The sequence below is a fragment of the Puma concolor genome, chromosome A2, assembly GCF_028749965.1.
Source record: "Puma concolor isolate L17-30 chromosome A2, mPumCon1.1.hap2, whole genome shotgun sequence".
Classification (NCBI taxonomy): domain Eukaryota; kingdom Metazoa; phylum Chordata; class Mammalia; order Carnivora; family Felidae; genus Puma; species Puma concolor.
The window spans coordinates 51,566,215-51,584,852 of NC_141668.1; the positions used below are offsets into that span (position 1 = coordinate 51,566,215).

General features: G+C 46.7%; 1 long non-coding RNA gene across 1 annotated transcript in view; it reads left to right on the forward strand.

Annotated features, from left to right (window-relative positions):
- Window positions 1–14,187, forward strand: part of LOC147583185 (uncharacterized) — a 46,070-nt gene extending 31,883 nt beyond the window's left edge. The window contains exon 3 of the long non-coding RNA XR_015242903.1: window positions 12,059–14,187. This is a non-coding gene — a long non-coding RNA (uncharacterized LOC147583185). The remainder of the gene's footprint in view (window positions 1–12,058) is intronic.
- The last annotated feature ends 4,451 nt before the right edge of the window (window positions 14,188–18,638 follow it).

Below are 18,638 nucleotides of genomic sequence, written 5' to 3' on the forward strand. Positions count from 1 at the left end.
CACCATTCTCATACCTCAGTGCTTAATGCTAGGGTCCCAGGAAACCAATGTGCTAAGATACCCTAATCCACGTGCTGTGGACCAGACATAGTGTGACTCGATCAGAGAAACACCTTCCAGATTCCGGGAGGCAAATCTTCATGTTTTGATTTGTTATGGATACGTTTTTTGGTTTTTTTTTTAAACTTTTTTTTTAATGTGTATTTACTTTTGACAGAGAGAGAGACAGAGCATGAGCAGGGGAGGGGCAGAGAGAGAGGGAGACACAGAATCCGAAGCAGGCTCCAGGCTCTGAGCTGACGGCACAGAGCCCAACGCGGGGCTCGAACTCACAAACCGTGAGATCATGACCTGAGCCGAAGTTGGTTGCTCAACCGACTGAGCCACCCAGGTGCCCCTGGATAGGTTTTTAAAGTAAGCTATTTGAAGCACCCCTGTCCAGAGTGTAACAGCAAATCTAACAAATAAGTTCCCAGAATTGGTCTTGTCTACACCTGTACTTTTCTGCTCGGCAGGTACTCAGCTTGCCAGGTAACAGGGTGACCTGGAACAGCTCTCTCTTTTCCATCAGTACTGCCTCTCCCTGGGGCCGGCTTCTCTTTCCTGGCACTTGGTTCCAGGATGGCCTGCTTGCTTTGCTTCAGTGCTCTCTGAAGAGCTAGTGTTGAAAATAGCCAGTGTTGTTGTACTTCACATACACCCACGGGCTCATTTGCTGAAGCTTTCAAACTTGCAGGCCATTTGACACATGGACCAGGAAGCCTGATGACCCACCTCTGGGTTGCATGTATCGACATAGACTCACCCTCTCACCAGGGCATTCTCTCCTGAAATTCCCTGTTCCCGGGACTAAAGCACCTTTTTGAAACATCAAAGTCAAAACTCCTTATCTCAGTGATCTGACCTGAAAACCAATGCCCATCCAAGCATCTCACTCTGTGAAACAGGACTAATAAATGCCCACAAGGCTGCTGCTTTGGGTAATATGACGGGAAAGTGTTTGGAGTTCTTCGGAGGAAAAAGGATATTTAGGGGCTAAATTGCATTACAGTCAACGGAATAAGAACAGAGTTTTTAAATTGCAAGATCTGGTGACAGTTTCTCCAGTGAAACTAGTTGTTAGAGCACATGAATTTCAATTTCCAGGTCAAACATGCCCAAGCTGTTCTGCAGGAGTTTATGGCAGGCTTCTGATGTAAGTTCTGTGATTTGATTTTATTAGTTTCTGGCATTGGGTCCTGTATTATGAGCAATTCCTATAAAACGTACTTGGGAGTTATTCTTTTCCTTTGAAGAATATGATACTGAAACAAGTTTTTAATAAAGTGTTTTGAAAAGGCAACAGGCTGAAAAAAAGCTGGGCAAAGAGTCAAGCTAGTAATGAACTGAATGTGTCTCTAATTATGTTGAATTTACAAGTAATAGAATAAGGCAGGGTTGGCAATTACTTTTGAGTGAAATTGTGTGCCTGAAGGAAGAAAAAGCTTCCCTTAAAGTTAGGGAAAATGAAAAAAAGTGCTGTATCATTACATTTTATTTGAAATATCTTTCACTTTAGACCTCCAAAGGTCTAATCGGTTCAAAAACAGATTCCCAATAAACATTTTGTCGAAACGGATGGTTTTCTGAAACCTAAGTTTGGTTTTGATCTTTTTTTTCACACGTGAAGCCTTGAGTATGGACATCTCCTTGCTATGTAGTCTTAAAGCCCATGGATTTTCAAGGTGGTGCCTCAAAGTAAGATTCAGAAAGTGATTACAAAACGCTCGATAGAATGCTCACACACCACGCTGGAAAACTCAAGACTTAAACGAATTCGAGCCTTCCGATAAAACAACTTAAGTGGATGTATAAATAATTCATCTGATGCCCACAGAACTGCCTCAGCATCATTTGTCTCTAATAAGCCAAATCCACAAATGAATAGGGCACTGGCTGGCATCGGGGCTCGTGTCTCTCACCATGTGACTCTGAATCGGACCCCATCTTAACCAGAGAACGATCCATCATTTGAGCAGGTAACAGGCTGGAGCAGGGAAGCCCTGGGGGTACGGGGTTTGCCTTCCCAGAATCACGCCATTCTCGCAGCGAGCTCAGGTCCTGTGTCTGCAGGTGCCAGCTGAGGTTCTGGGTGGCAGGACAACTGTGGGCCAGGACCCCTGAGGCCAACAGCTTTCTGCTTCAAGCAATTCGTTCTCTGTTGTTTAAATGCACACTTTGTGGTCCTGAGAGCCTTCCATTTCATTCCCACAATACCGCACCAGGTTGGTATTATTATCCTTGTCCCTGTTTCGTGGGTAAGAAAAGCAGGATTTAGAAAGGTGTAGCATCTTATGCAATGGCCTGCGGCTAGCCCATGGCAGAGCCAGACTTCAATTTAAACAGTCTGGGTTTCTAACTGCTAGACTATGTTGGGGATACAAGTGTCCTCCTAAGATGCCCAAGCTTAGAGACGTGTTCTGGAAAGTCGATGGGCACAGGAGTCAAGCAGCTTCACGGGTAAACTGAAGGGCAGAGAATTCAGTGGCTTAGTAGGATCACAAACGTAGTAAGTCAAGGGCGAGTTGGAGATCATTTGGGGGGAGCCGGCTTCCCAGGTGGAACAGCTGCTTCACGCGTGTGGGGCTGGTGTGTGACATGCACACGAGTGACCTCGCCAGAAGGAGGCATCACAGCGGAGGTTCCCATCTTGCTCTGTTCCCCAAGCACCTCCCTCCTGGGATTGGGCCTCGGCTTCCTCATCTATCATCTGAAGGGAGATAGATTTTCAAGTCTTGCGTTCCGTTTCATCCCTCGAATTCGATAGCCACAGCAGCCAGGAAGGGTGCTCCAATATGGAGGCAGTCATACTTCACCCTGCTGGATACGGGGCTCTAGTGGTGTGATCCCGGTAGAAAGCTTACAGAGTGGTGGCACTGGTTTGTCTCCCGTCCCCATTCTCCGCCGACAGGCAAACATGACCTCCTCTCCCCCCGCCGCCCGCTCCCAATGATAAAAGGACTTGGGGAGGCTTAAACTAAAGTATTATGGCTTTTCTCTAACTGCTCACTACCATCTTGGGCGAAATTTGTGCTTATACGTGAATGACTCTATACTCTTTTATCCTTCCCTGGAGCCATTTCATCCACCAGATTATGAGTCCTTGACTTAGGAAGTGAGATTTTACCTTTAATGTCCTAGAAAATCGCTGTAAGATACGTCACAAGGATGAAACAAAGTCATTTTTACCTGAGGCTTTGCTAACCCTTTTAGTCAGATGCTTTTGCATAAAGTATAATCCTGGGCGAATTCACTCTGCCAGGAGTTAATGCATTTAACAACGACGCATTATGGCAAACGCCACTGCCTGTCAGGTGTTTAACATCAGGATCATAAAGAACCTGTCTGCTCCAAGTCTGCTTTATCTCTCATCTCCTCCCGGCAGATTGGCATTTGCTTCTGTTTTCTCAATCTGTGGATAAAAGACCAGAGGATTGCTTCAGGATTTGGACTTCTGTGTAGAACTGCATCAGCGTCGCAAGCCCTAAGACATCCTTCATTTCCTTACCAAAATCCAATGCAATTTGTATTCTGATTTCAAAGATCCCATTCGAGGTGACCTTTAGGATGACCCCTTAAAATAACGGACATGCCAGACCGCAGATCCCCATAGAGGCAGGGTCATTGTTTGTCTCTTGATACATTCAGCGGTCTGCATTCTAATGTTTATGTGTCCCCAAATAGTTTTATGATACATCATCATTCTTATCTTCGGCATTCTGATGCCTGTTTTCTTTACTTTATCTGTTAAGCAGAAGTATATTTCGTGTTCAAAGCGATACATCATAAAGGTAGAAAAAGGTGAACCCTTTGATATATTACAAGTCTCTCATAGCATGAAATAACTATTGCCTATTATTTTACTCCTGACGTTTTTATTTTTAAGGGAATTTCACTTGATTTGTGGTGCTGACACCTCTGATATGTTGTTTCCAGTGACCTTACATCCAAAATCAGTAGCGTGTGACATTTGATGGCCCAGATAAAAAACATTAATGGTGGAAGAGAGGGTTTATTTTCCTGGTCATAAATTAAGTTTAAATAACTCTGAATTTATTTTAAACTCTCCAGTACTTTTTACTGTCCAAGCAATAAATGTATTTATTACTGGGGGCCTACCTGGGTTTCCAACACAGAGCCCGGCTGCTTTGATTCCTTTCCTTCTCCCTCACAGAAAGCTCACCTCACCTGGAAAGGCCGATTCGCACAAACCGTTCTCTAATTTCCACCAGCAGGGATCGGAGAGAGGGCTGCTTATCGGAGGAGTAAACCAAAGACGTTTTTGTTGCCGATCAGCTTAAGAAAAGGGGGAGTTCATAAAATACTCGCTGATGCGGGTAATCCAGTTCTGAACGAATTCTGTTCGGGAATTAGAAGTAGAGACCCAGGCGGGAGCAGTCACGGCCCGATCCCTCTACAGCCTCGTGTAAGGGCTTATGTTCCGTCCTGATGTAATTTTCACAGAAGGGGAAGCCCATTTCCTCATTTTGATCTTTACAACTTTCCATCTTTATGTGTATGTTTTTTGGTACTCACTCGCGAGATGTATCGTAAAATTGTGTGGAGGATTTCTCAGTAGAAAACATTTTATGATTTAAAATTTTCTATCTGTATGTTTGAAAATTGCCTTGTATATTTTTTATTGAGATATAATTCACATACCATAAAATTCGCCATTTTAAAGCGCACAGTTCAGTGGTTTTTAGTATATTCACAAGGTTGTGGAACCGTCACCACTGTCTAATCCCAGAACGTTTTCAGCACCTGAAAGAGAACCTCCTGTACCTGTTAGCAGCCACTCAGCACTCCTTCCTTTGCCTGGCCTCTGGCAACCACTAATCTAGCTTCTGAGTCTGTGGATTTGCCTCTTCTGGACACTTCACAGAAATGGAATCACAGGGGCGCCTGGGTGGCTCCATCGGTTAAGCGTCTGACTTCGGCTCAGGTCATGATCTCGTGGTTTGTGAGTCAGGCTCTGTGCTGACAGCTTGGAGCCTGGAGCCTGATTCGGATTCTGTGTCTCCTCCTCTCTCTGCCCCTCCCGTGATCATGCTCTGTCTCTCTCTGTCTCTCAGTAATAAATAAACGTTAAAAAAAAATTAAAAAAAAAAAAGAAATGGAATCATACAATATGTGACTTTTTGAATATGGCTTTTTAAAAAAGTGTTTATTTATTTATTTTGAGAGAGAGAGAGAGTGCAAGCGAGGGAGGGACAGAACCGAAGCAGGCTCCAGGCTCCGGGCTGTCAGCACAGAGCCCAGTGTGGGGCTCGAACCCATCAGCCACGAGGTCATGACTTGAGCCGAAGTCGGATGCTTAACTGAGCCACCCGGGTGTCCCTGAATATGGCTTTTTTTATTTAGCATGTTTCCAAGATTCATCCATGTTGTGGCCTGTACCAGCACCCATTCCTTTTTGTAGCTGAATAATATCCCATTATATGGTTATACTACATTTTATTTACCTGTTCATCAGTGGATGGTTTTTTATTTAAAATTCCTGTCAAAAGTTGCCTTATACTTAATTCCTTGAGTATTGGTCCTGTTTGGGATATTTGAAAAGTTCGACCTTTGAAAAAAATGCTATAAAGTATACGCTATTTTAATACCTTCAGTAATAACAACCACACGTCACTTGTTGATTATGTATGAATTCGATCTGGCCACAAAATGGGAGGAAAGTAGAATCTAAGCAGCTCTTAATTATATGAGTAGGGTAGTAAAACAGTAAGTCGTTTACTAAATCCAAATTCACATTTAAAGATTACATGTGGTTCTTGAATATATGGAATGCTGTTTAAATGGCTTTTCACGGGGCGCCTGGGTGGCGCAGTCGGTTAAGCGTCCGACTTCAGCCAGGTCACGATCTCGCGGTCCGTGAGTTCGAGCCCCGCGTCGGGCTCTGGGCTGGTGGCTCGGAGCCTGGAGCCTGTTTCCGATTCTGTGTCTCCCTCTCTCTCTGCCCCTCCCCCGTTCACGCTCTGTCTCTCTCTGTCCCAAAAATAAATAAAAACGTCGAAAAAAAAAATTAAATGGCTTTTCACAAAAAGCGACCACCTGATCCCTCTTGGGACCTCAGGACACTTTTCCTTGGAGTACAGCGACATCCCATACATGTTTATCCTTCACTGGACTGGAAATTCTTTGTAGGCAGGAGCTGTATCTGCTTCATTTTTACCTCCAGAGCCCCAACAAAATGCTTGGTGGGTACAAGGCACTCAGAAAGCAAAAACTTGATGAATCAAACTGTACGCTCTTTTGCTGTCTGTGCTCAGTGAGAAAAAAAGAAGAGACTTCCAGAAAGCATTCTGATCGTTGCCAGTTGGCTTCCCTTTACCATTTACGTAGAGAGAAGTAAACGGTTCACACTTGTGTGGCTTGATAAACGTCCACAGACTGAAGACACCTGTGTGACCACCACGCAGGTCAAAAACCAGCCCCCGCACCCCCCAACCCCTGCCTGCCCTTCTCTCCAAAAGCAACACTCTCCTCACTTGTAACACCATAGGTGATTTTGAACCTTACATAAATGGACCTTTCTCTTATGCTCATGACATCTTCGAAATAAGGATAAAAAGCAAAGTTGGCAGACTTATAAATAAGCATATGCATGATACACAATCTTTAGATTCTAGGCAGCAAAGACTGAACTAAAGGGCAGAACACAATGCCCATTTTCACTTCTGACTGCACTGAATTAAAAAAAAAAAATCTCTCGGGGCGCCTGGGTGGCGCAGTCGGTTGAGTGTCCGACTTCAACCAGGTCACGATCTCGCGGTCCGTGAGTTCGAGCCCCGCTTCGGGCTCTGGGCTGATGGCTCAGAGCCTGGAGCCTGTTTCCGATTCTGTGTCTCCCTCTCTCTCTGCCCCTCCCCCGTTCATGCTCTGTCTCTCTCTGTCCCAAAAATAAATAAACGTTGAAAAAAAAAAATTTTTAAAAAAAAAATAAAAAAATAAAAAAAAAATAAAAAAAAAATCTCTCATGATTTCTTACATTTTCATGATCATTCATTAAACTGCTTAACCTTCTGAGCATAGAAAAGTGTGAAGTAAGCCATGTTTGCCCATTTCCTTTCACCTTGGATATTTCTACTTGCATCCCTTCCTTCTCTCAAGGACTTTGTCTTTGGGCCACTGTCACCAAAATACCATAGACAGAGTGGGTGGCTTGGAAACCACAAGTATTTGTTTCTCACGGTTCTGGAAGCTGCAAAGTCCGAGATCAGGGTACCTGCAGATTCAGTGTCTAGAGAGGGTCTGCTTCCTAGTTCGTAGACGGATGGTGGGTGGTCTTCTCACTGTGCTCTCAAGGGAAGAAGGGGTAAAGGAGGCTTTATAAGGGGACCAACCAATTCTATTCACAAGAGCTCTTCGCTCACAATCTAATCAATTCCTCAAAGCCCCACCTTTAAATGCCATAGTTTCAGCATATGAATTTGGGGGAAACACAAATATTCAGTCTATTGTAGACTCCTTCCTAGTTCCATTCCTTGGAAGTCATTGTAAAGGGTAAACTGATCAAACAGCAAAGCGTTCAATAACAACTATATTGGCCACCTCTTCCTAGCAGATCTCTCAGTATTTGAAAGGACGTACATCCTGAGGAGGCACTAGAATTTGGGATGGTGTTGCTGTAAGCCTGGGTGTCCTGAGAACAGGGAGCTCAGAGGAATAAGCATCCGAGTTCAGCAAGTCTTTTGACAGAGTCTATCCTGTTATCCTTGAGGACCAGAGGGAGAAATGTGTGACTGGCAGAATAACAGCCTGACACTGAACGGGGAAGTAAAACTAATTCAGCAGATGACAGAATTATGACGCAAAAAGGTCTCGACGGTCTGGAGCGATAGCCTCAAACTCACTGAATTTAAGGGTGATAAACATAAGGTTCTGTTATCGAGATAAATAACTAATGACACACCTACAGGATGAGAGAGGCTGACTGACATCCATTCGGGTGTAAAAATAAGTCCCAAGGATTTCAGTTGATTATAAGGGCAACATGATGTGACTGCCAACATACTACTTTAATCACAGGAGGTGATGAGGCCACTGTCCCTCTTTTTTTCTGCCATAGTCAGAAGCATCTGGTGTATTTTATTTGCTTTCGAGCATCACATTTAAAAAGGAAGATGGTAGGGGCGCCTGGGTGGCGCAGTCGGTTAAGCGTCCGACTTCAGCCAGGTCACGATCTCGCGGTCCGGGAGTTCGAGCCCCGCGTCAGGCTCTGGGCTGATGGCTCGGAGCCTGGAGCCTGTTTCCGATTCTGTGTCTCCCTCTCTCTCTGCCCCTCCCCCGTTCATGCTCTGTCTCTCTCTGTCCCAAAAATAAATAAACGTTGAAAAAAAAAATTTAAAAAGGAAGATGGTAAAACTCTCGAGGGTTAAGGAAGGAGGAAAGGATAATAAATGGTGGGGAAGCCCGGGGAAGATACCAGGAATGATGGGAGGGGATGGGCATCCTTAGTCCCAGGTGGTCTACAGACGGCTCTCTCACATCTGAAGGGAGGTGAGAGGTAGCACGGAGGGGAGCTGCTAACTTAGGTATGACCTCAGAAGGCATCTGACCTTTTTGCAAGTTGTGAATGGGCTGGGACCAGATGATCACTAAGTTCATTCCAGGAAAAAAAAAGCTATGAGTGTTATGCCCCGTAGAAACCAGAGATGGATGTGGTTCAGTCGTAGAGTAGTATCCCACTCAAGAATAGTTTAGCAGCCAGACTTCATTAAAAACCAATGCGGGTGAAAACTTAACTTTTCTCAAAGGACACTCTATTTACCCCTCACTCATTGTGATCCAGCCACCTCCCGCTCCTCTGCTACCTTAATCCTTCTAAAAGCCCCCAGAAGAGAACTAGCATTTGCCAAACACTTGAGACGTGCCGGATCACTTTTACACGTAGGGTCTCATTTAATTTTCCCAGGAACCCTGCGAAAGATACATGATGATGACGATGATGATTTTATGTGTGAGAAAAGGCCTCTCAGAAAGCATCATTGGCCCAAGGTCACGGCTGGTCAGGGAAGCCCGGGATTTGAATAGAGGCCTTTCTCTCCCCATGGCAGCAACCTCACAGAGCTTAGCTGCGTTTGTCTGAAGTCAGCCTGTCCTGTCGGCCACGGCTGACAGATCTGGCTCCGTGCTTCTGGCCTGGCTTTCGATTTAGGGACAGAGAAACAGGCTGATGTCATGTGGCAGCGTGTTTTTTCCTAAGAGAACCTTTCCCCTGTTCTCTAGTTTGCCCTTCCGTGTCAGTATTCCTCTGCTTCCGGCCTTCTCAATGTCCAAAGTGCAGATGAGCCCTTCTCATACCGAGAAACGCAGTGTAGAGTGAGCTGAGCCAAAGAGCAAGGACTCCGGGTGACAATTTTGCATTTCCTTTAGACCGCTGCCAACGCCAGATGCTTGACCCGCCCCTAGTTCGCTCATCTTTCAGGTACGTGGCTAGCTCTTCAGTCTCACAAAGGCCTCTCCAGAGTCAACCAGAGACATAGGAGGTGTTTTCAGTTAATTATATCATGGATAAGGCATGCTTCAGGGGTAGGACAGTAGGCTCCAGGGCATGTTGGCCCTAGTTGAGTCATAAGGTGACGCTCCTACGTGCGAAAGAAGATTGGCTGTCCACACGCAGTGCCTAATTCCGTGCCAACAAATGTGTCTCCAATGAATAAGTGAATGAATGAAGGCATGCTGAGTGTCCTGTTCGGCCAACTCCCACCTGTCAGTGAGGCAGGCCGGGAAAGCTGCCGCTTCCTGCCAGCCTGAGTCTGCGGTGGCTCGAGAAAGTTCTGATTTTTGAGAGTCAAGGAGGAGGCACATTGTACAAGGCATAGTAACCGTGTCCTCTTGTTCCTGAAATAATTTATTAACGGGGCAAAGTTGGTCCCAGTTTGTGCAAAAAAAAAAAAAAAAAAGAAGAAGGAAAGCGAGAAAAAAAAAAGAAAATTTGGGGCGCCTGGGTGGCGCAGTCGGTTAAGCGTCCGACTTCAGCCAGGTCACGATCTCGCGGTCCGTGAGTTCGAGCGCCGCGTCAGGCTCTGGGCTGATGGCTCGGAGCCTGGAGCCTGTTTCCGATTCTGTGTCTCCCTCTCTCTCTGCCCCTCCTCCGTTCATGCTCTGTCTCTCTCTGTCCCAAAAATAAATAAACGTTGAAAAAAAAATTAAAAAAAAAAAAAAAAAAAGAAAATTTGATTCTACAGACCAGACCTCATCAGAGTCAGACCGAGGACAGCTTTGAAAAGTCTTTTAAGCACACCACATATGGAGAATTCTGAAGAGCCACATCCATTTTCTTGTACCCATTTGATCCAGAGGAGAAAAGCCGTGCGAAGCATGCGTGGTAGAAGAAAATGGGTAATGGGGCAAGAAAACCCTATACAGTAAGAAGAAAAAGTCTGACCTTTTAGTGTCTTTATGGAAGAGGCGGTTCGGGTCACTCTGTCTCGGTGAAGGACAACACTTCAGGGAAGAAAGCTGACCTTCCCATGCCTGGGGCTGAATCTAGAGCTGAGCACTGTGGTGAGTTCCAGCGGGAGGGTCCCTCCCGTGCAGCAAGGCAACATCTCGCTGGTGTGGGGCACTGATAAGGATCTGATAAGCTCTTTCATTCATTACTGATGGATGCCTTCCAGAAGATCTCCGCAGACATAACACCTCGGCCAATTACGTGAAGCCCTTTCCCCCCCTGCTCTTCATCATTTACCCCAACACCCTTTCACTGCCAGGAATTCATGCTTTGTCGGTGGTCACCGACACTTCTGATTTTACTTGGAGGCTTGGGAGGGTTGGGAAGTGAAGGAGGAAAGAAGGAAGCCCTGGAGTTCGGTTGTCTCTTGCATTTTCAGCAGGGCCGCCTGGTTGCTCACAGCCAGTAATGGTGAGCAAAAGGCTGTGAAAACCAGACCCCCCCAACCCCATTTCAGACCCTTCCCCCATCACCGACTAATTGATTAACCAAGGGTTCGTGAAGAGAATGATTTGATGAGGGTAATTTATAGAGATGGTATCTTTTGTCATCATTTGTCTTTGAAAACATAGAAGAAAACTACTTTCAAGAGGACATAGCCCGCCAACATGAGCAATGGCGGACGGGGCATCATCAGTTACAGCAGACTGCTCAATTTTGTACCTTTTCAGCCAGTCAAATATCCAATAACCACGAAGGGAGGGGAAAAAAAAAAAAAAACCCACATCTTCACTTTCTGTGTTTTAAACTTTTCCAGCACTGGCTTATGAAAATATTTGGGGTTGTTCACTGCTCTGCTCTCTGTAGCATAAACATTTATTTAAATGGGGCTGTCTCTAGTAATGAAGAATGAAGGAAAAACAATGGTCTGATTTTGACAAATTAACTTGTGATTTGGAGAGTCAGTGAAGCAGGGAAGAGACATTCCTAACTATACTAATTAAATGAGCTTGCAACATTTATTTTAATGCAATGGAACCAGCCATATGAAGATGAACATTTTAATTTATTTTGCAGTGACATTATGAAAAATCTCACTGCTGCAGATTATCTACAAAAACAAATCTCATCAGCATCTAGGTTTGTGCAGGAAATTTCCATCTTTCACATGAGCCTGACCTTCCCCAGTGGAAGCAAGTACGAACGAGCTAAGTTACTTGAAAAGTTTTTCTGAAGGTTGTCTTTCCACTGAGGCCGGGCTTTATGTTCAAATGACTTCTGTGCCAAACACATCCATTTTTCATGGTGTGGCGTAGATGAAAAATTCCGAATCCATTCTACGGGGAATGCAAATATAGCTCATTAGTTCTAAAACATTTTTCATGAAAGACTGCAGAGTATTCGCCAGCAGATGAGGCTGCATAGTGCCAGCCAAGAATGAACACCACATGTCCCACTAATTGTTTTTTAAAGTTGTTCCTTTCCTCTCTGGCACCCAGTAGCTATTGAAAATAGGAAACAATATGAAAAATGGAGGGGGAGCCTCGCTTACTTTGACATTATTCTGTACTTGGTGTCTTGTCTTTTTTCCCCCCCTCCCTCTCTCTCTCTATGCAGCTGTATTCTAAAAGGAAAAGACACGGTTTTGTGGATGACTGAAGCATTTCTGCTTCTCCTAGAGACACATAGAGTGCATGTTGGCTGGAGAGTCAACTATTACCTGAAGGCAAGTTCTCTGGAACCTTCTTCAGTGCCACAGGCTCAGAGGGTGGCCTGGCTGATATAGCACCAGGCAGACAAAATGGCCTCCTTCCAGAGAGGGGGTGGGTCGGCTGCTGGCTCCTGGCCACCACCTCAGCCAGCTTTAAGGAAGTCACACAGTGCAGAGATGTCTTCCAGACTGACATTCCCACTGGAGCTCTGCCAAGGAACCTCAGAAGAGAGCCGACCACCTCCCTGTCCCAGCCAGCACTGTCTTCTGGCTATGGTTGGAGGCCTGGTGGGCACAAACCCCTCTTGCTGCAGATCGTTTCCCTCACCCCCACCCCCACCCCCACCCATTGTTTCTCACCTGGGGGGCCTAAGATGGTCTAGCTGGACCACACTGCTCTGGGTAAACTTGAGTTCCCTGTGGGGGCTCTCTCTTCCTACCCACTCACCAGAGAGGCTGTAAAGGAGGAGAGGCCACACCCTCCTGGAGTTTGGGCCAGTCCTCTTCAAGTGCGCTCAGTGCACACCAGTGCCCTTCATGGGGACAGGTGCTGAGCTCTCCAGCGTCCAGTTCCCAGCCTGCCAGAGCCTCCCAGCCTCGCTCCTTTTGCAACGTCCCTCTGAGCTCTTCCTTCTGCCCTGGGTGTAGGAAGCAGCTGAGAATGCATTCTTCACCCCAGCACATCCTCTGCCCTTGGCATTTACAGGACTAGTGGCCACTGGCCCAGCAAACACACATAGCCTGAGGGGGAGGTGGGGTCCACCTGGGGAAGAAGGGTTTATGCTCCACCCTGACCACAGTAACCTCAGCAGGGTCTCAAGCCCCTATGCCGCCCACAAGCATCGTGCAGTTACCTGGGCAGCTCCTTGGTCCCCTAAAGGGCCCAGAGCAGTCTGGATTCTGTCTGAGAAGCAGGATAGCCAGCCGTCCTCCCTTGTTTGGCAGGGTGGTAGCTGTCCACTGGGGAGGGTCACATTGCTGAAACGTTCTTCGGGATGGAAAGCAAGCCCCTCGTGGAATTATTCAGAAAGTAACTACATTATTGTTGTTAACTCAGCAAAGGACATTGCCTCCAGTTCGTTCGTTCCAGTTCGTGCTATCAGCTATTTGAGGAATGATTGTTTTGTGGAAAGAAATCACGGTGCTCTGGGCGCCTAGGTGGCTCGGTCGGTCGGTTAAGAGTCTTATTCTTGGCTCAGGTCATGATCTCCCAGTTCGTGGGTTTGAGCCCCACATCGGGCTCTGCTGACAGTGCGTATCCTGCGTGGGATTCTCTCTTCCCTCTCTCTCTGTCCCTGCTCGACTCACACACACACACACACTTTCTCTCTCTCAAAATAAATAAATAAACTTTAAAAAAAAGTCGTGGTGCTCAAAAGAAATGCACAGTTTTCTCATGGCAGGGAATTAAAGTGAATTACAAGCAAATCCATCCATAGGATAAGGTATTCCCACTTCTCTTCTACCATCTCCTTACAAAAGCCAAATAAACCAGTTAAAGATTAGAAAGATCATAAATCACAGGGTAAGATGGGCCCACTTAGGGCTCTGTGGGGGCTCACTCAACCAATAGCCCCATGGAGAATTCCTCCAGCATTCTTTTTTTTTTTTTTAATTTTTTTTAATGTTTATTTATTTTTGACAGAGAGAGAGATACAGAGCATGAGCGGGGGAGGGACAGAGAGAGAGGGAGACACAGAATCCGAAACAGGCTCCAGGCTCTGAGCTGTCGGCACGGAGCCCGACGCGGGGCTCGAACTCACAGACGGCGAGATCGTGACCTGAGCCAAAGTTGGACGCTCAACCGACTGAGCCACCCAGGCGCCCCATAATTCCTCCAGCATTCTATGAGATGATAGAATTAGGTGTCCTGGAATGAGCACGATACATTTGAATATGAGTCCTTAAAAACGTCTTAGAAACTGACCATCTGCAGACAGTGTCCCCTGATCTTGCCCCTTTAATGGCCCTCACTCCAGATCCCCGTCCAAGTCCCAAGACAGCCCGGCACGTGGCAGGCATTCAATCAATGCTTGTGAAATGACAAGGTTAGAAAATAGTCTTTGGGGGCGGAGGGAAAAAGCATGCAGGAGTGACAGTGGGTCTTGGCTGCAGGAGTGACAGTGGGTCTTGGCTGCAGGAGCTTCTTTGGAGGCTTCTAAACTCAGGAAGTATGTGTTCCTGTCTGGTCCAAAGCCAACCTACTGGCTAATAATTCCCAGTGCTGGAGGCAGCACCGTGTGGTGGCTCAGGTAGGACCCTCTGTCTGCATTTGATCCGGTTCTGATCCTTGCTAGCCCTGTTTCCTTGGGCAGGCTGTACCCTGTGTCTCAGTTTCTTCGTCAGCAAAATGGTGACAGCAATAATAGCACCTTCTTTGCAGAGTTGGAGTGACACTAAATAAGCTACATAAAGATGGCCCTTTGGCTGGAAAGACAAGAAAAGATGAAATAAGAGATCTCACGCTCTCATACAGCTGAGACCTCCGAGGGAATCTTGATGGGGACCTAGCTCAACCCATGCTGTTTTACAGACATGGGCTCTGGGGTCCTAAAATGGAAGCTGACGGTCCCATAGCTAACGTCGGGACTGGTGCCCAGCCCAGGAGTCCTCAGCTCGGAGTGTGAAACAGGCTGCAAAATCTCCAGACACACTCAGGTCCCATCGGGGAGGGGCAGCGACATCGCTGCTTAGTTGGTCGATATTTATTGGAAAGCCTGCGCTTGGCACCCTTTTGTGTCTCTGCTCAGGAGAATTTACAACGTAGCTGGGAAGACACAAATATATGAGAATTACTGCAAATCTCGTCTAACGTATCCACAGCACAGCACAGCCTACGTATCGTAAGCGCGTGGGAGTCAGAATAAAGGGTGGGACGGGGCAGGCCTCATTTGTGCAAACTCCCAAGATGCTCACTTTCATGGAACATGACAGAAGTTGGCCTCGTCCCCAGCCCCACCTCTCCCAGGGAAGAGGCACACTCTCCAGTTTCCTCTGGAGTGGGGCACAAATTCAAGTTCAATGACAACTTAGGTTATACCTTTATTTGCCTGTGACTAAACTGGCCTCCCTCCTGAGTCCCCAGCAGTAGGAGGGGAAAATAAACGAACTGCCCAGTCCTGTTTACATACAGTCCAGCTGACGTAACGGTCCTTTTAGGGGATGTCAAGACTCTTTTTGCTAAAAATATTTTATCTTTCAGAGATCAACCCCCCTCCTACACCACCTTCTTTCCCTCTGGGGGTGTTAGAATATGCGGAGAAAACAAGGTCACACCGAGCAGGGCGCAGATTAGAGATTCTTGGGCATGAGATCTTCAGCCTCACGTGTTCACCTGGGACCTGCTTGTTCCGTAGACGGTGGTGGCTAAAGTCTGGTTGGTGACTTTCCCAGTCGTGTGCTTCTGCTGGGTCGGGGCTCTGCAGCAGCCCCCAGCTCTGACTCAGGGATCCGTTCTGTAGCCCTTGCTATAGGGTGACCTCATCCCCGGGGACCCTCTCTGGCAAACTTTGGGTCCAGCCAGACTCTGAGCAGCCTCTAGGCCCTGCCTATGCCACATAGACCCCAAGAGATGAATTGAAAATCAAGCCTTAGGGTCTCTGTCTTAGTCTGATTGGGTTGCCATGACAAAATATCATACACAGGATGGCTTAAGCAGCAGACATTTATTTCTCATAGTTCTGGGGGCTGGAAGTCCTAGGTCAAGTTCTGGCAGGGTCGGTTACGGGTGAGAGCTCTCTTCCCGGCTTACCTTCTCACTGTGTCCTCACATGGCCTTGCCTCAGTGTGTGCACATAGAGAAAGATATGTCTCTCTCTCCTCTTAAGACCACCAGTCCTATCAGATGATACCCCATCTTTATGACCCCAATTAACCTTAATTACCTCCTAAAAGCCCTATCTCCGGATACTGTCACATTGGGGGTTAAGACTTCAACATATAAACGAGATGCGGGGTGGGGGTGGGAGACAGTGACAACGTGGTTCAGTCCTTAGCAGCCTCTGTCTGCCTAGCCACTCTGTGAGGCCAAGTTGCCAGGGGCAATCTGGCAGAGGATCTCTTTCCAGAGTTCAGAACAGGACAGAAGGGACAGTGGCCTCTCTTGGCCCTAGCTGTTGTCTCGTTCTGGAGAAATGATGTGGATGTGGCTTGTAGATGAGGAAAAGAAGCTAAGGTGACATTTTTAACAGCAAAGCAGAACATTTGAGACTTGGGAGACCCGAGTATTAATCTTTTAATGATTTTCTGTGTGACCCTAAAGCAACATCATCTCCCCTTGGGCTTTATCCCTTGTTCCCTAACATAAGAGGGTGTTGACCTGCTTCCCAGGATGGTTGAGGGGAACCAGCAGGAGACGTAATTGCAGAAGTCTTTTCTGAAACCGTGAAGACGCTTTCAGAGGCTGTGAATAAAAACAATGCAGACGAACATACGTCCTTTCCAAATGCATGACACCTGCAGAGTAAAGCCTGAGCTTCTAATAGCTGAAACCCCAGTTCCCTGTGGTTTGTAGAGTTGCTAAGAGGGGAGATGAGTCTACCCATCTAGGGGGTGAAGGGAAAGCTTGGGGGAATCTGCCTAACTGAAGGGAGATAGCTTCTAGGAAATTCAGGACAACACAGAAAGCACTCTGCCCAATCCTCCAGTGACAGTTTGTCAAAGAGAAGCAAATCCTTCAGGACATTCTCTTTAATATACTTTTAGTAAATGTTTTATTGCAGTGGATTATGGGAATTAAGGGAATGAAGACTCCATACCGTATTTTTCGAAAGCAATATTTTTAGAATCACAAATTATATTGAAATTTTTATACCAAGAAAATAAAAACAAAGATCAGAAGAACTAAACAGCATTTATATATGTCTCTACAGAGATATATATGTATATTAGCAAATTGAAATATAGCAAAGACACACAAAAACACCCACATAAAAGAGATGCAAATTATATTTTTGACACATTTTCAGCACAATCACCTAATACAATTTTCTTTTATAGGCAGAGGTAATAAATAGTGCAAATGTATATTTATGGTGTATTTGACAAATGGATTTGCTTTGAGTCAGAAGGAAAAGCTCCAATGATTTTACTGTGGAAATGCTTCTCATCTACCTGGACTAAATTGCTCCTCTTTCTTCTGGATTTCTCACCGTGACTGAGTCTGAGGGGAGAACCACCTTTTGGTCTCAGAGCTTGGTACATGCCTGGAATCAAGATTTGGAGCATACCCGAAAATCGAGATGTCATTGTATCTGTGCGTGCTGGTGTCGTGTCTTCCCTCTCTGACGACGTGCTCCTTGAGAGTGAGGACAATGCCTGTCCATGCCAGCTACTCCTCCACAAATCTTTCCGCGTCCACAACGGTCATTTGCATGGAAGGGGGACATCCTTCGACTGTGTTGGTGTGGTCAGGGAAGCAGACATGTGCTCTGTGCTCCAAGATGATCCTCTCCTGCAGCATGTCTGAAAACCAGACCCTTTTCATCCAAGATACAAGAGTGTTTCCCCAGCTGGTGAACTTAATTTCCAAAGATCCACCTCTCCCCTGTGTCATATCGGGGTGCAGGTGCTGACAGATCAGTGTGGTCAAAAGGGGCAGACTTTATGTATTTATGTATTTATTTTAGTGTTTATTTATTTTTCGGGGCGGGGGGAGGGGCAGCGAGAGAGGGAGACGCAGAATCCGAAGCAGGCTCCAGGCTCTGAGCTGTCAGCACAGAGTCCGACATGGGGATTGAACCCACAAACCGTGAGATCATGACCTGAGCTGAAGTCAGGCGCTTAACCGACTGAGCCATCCAGGCGCCCCTAAAAGGGGCAGACTTTAGATTAAACAAGCAGAGTGGTACGACCTACAGGGCCAGGTAGGTGAGAAGCAAGCCCAGAGGCTCAACTCCGCCAAGGAAGGGGCAGCTAGAAGGTGGGAGTAGGAAATGAGGTTCTGGGACCTTTGACTCTTAGCTAAGAGACCCCCCCCGGCCCCCACCGCCTCTCAGGCTGCTCTTGGGGGGAAGGCTGCCCCAGGCCTTGGGCTCGGATATTGCCAGGGAAGCCAGTGGGTGAATTTGCCCTCAGAACAGGAATAAGACACCGCCCCCCCGGGGGGCAGATGGAAAGGGGACTGCAGGTAGATAAGAACAGGGAACAGTCATCAGACCCAGCCATAGCCCAGTGGTGCTTGCCTTGGGGACAATTTCTGGAAGAATACTCACACTGGTGGCTAATTTCATGATAAAGGCTCAGCAGGTGAACAGCCCTTTCTCAGCAGGTGAACAGGATGCCTCAAAACCAGAGTCTGGTGAACTTGCCAAGCTCCAAAGGCAAGGGAACTTCAGAGAAACAAGAGGCCCTGATGGTTTGTCTGGCCCATCCCCTCTCTGGTTCCCTTTTTTGGCCCCGCGTCTGTAAGGAAGGCTTCATTAGGAAGGACCGGGTGTTTCCTTCTTCTTCTATGTGTGCACGTCGCCAGGCCTGCAAACGAGACCC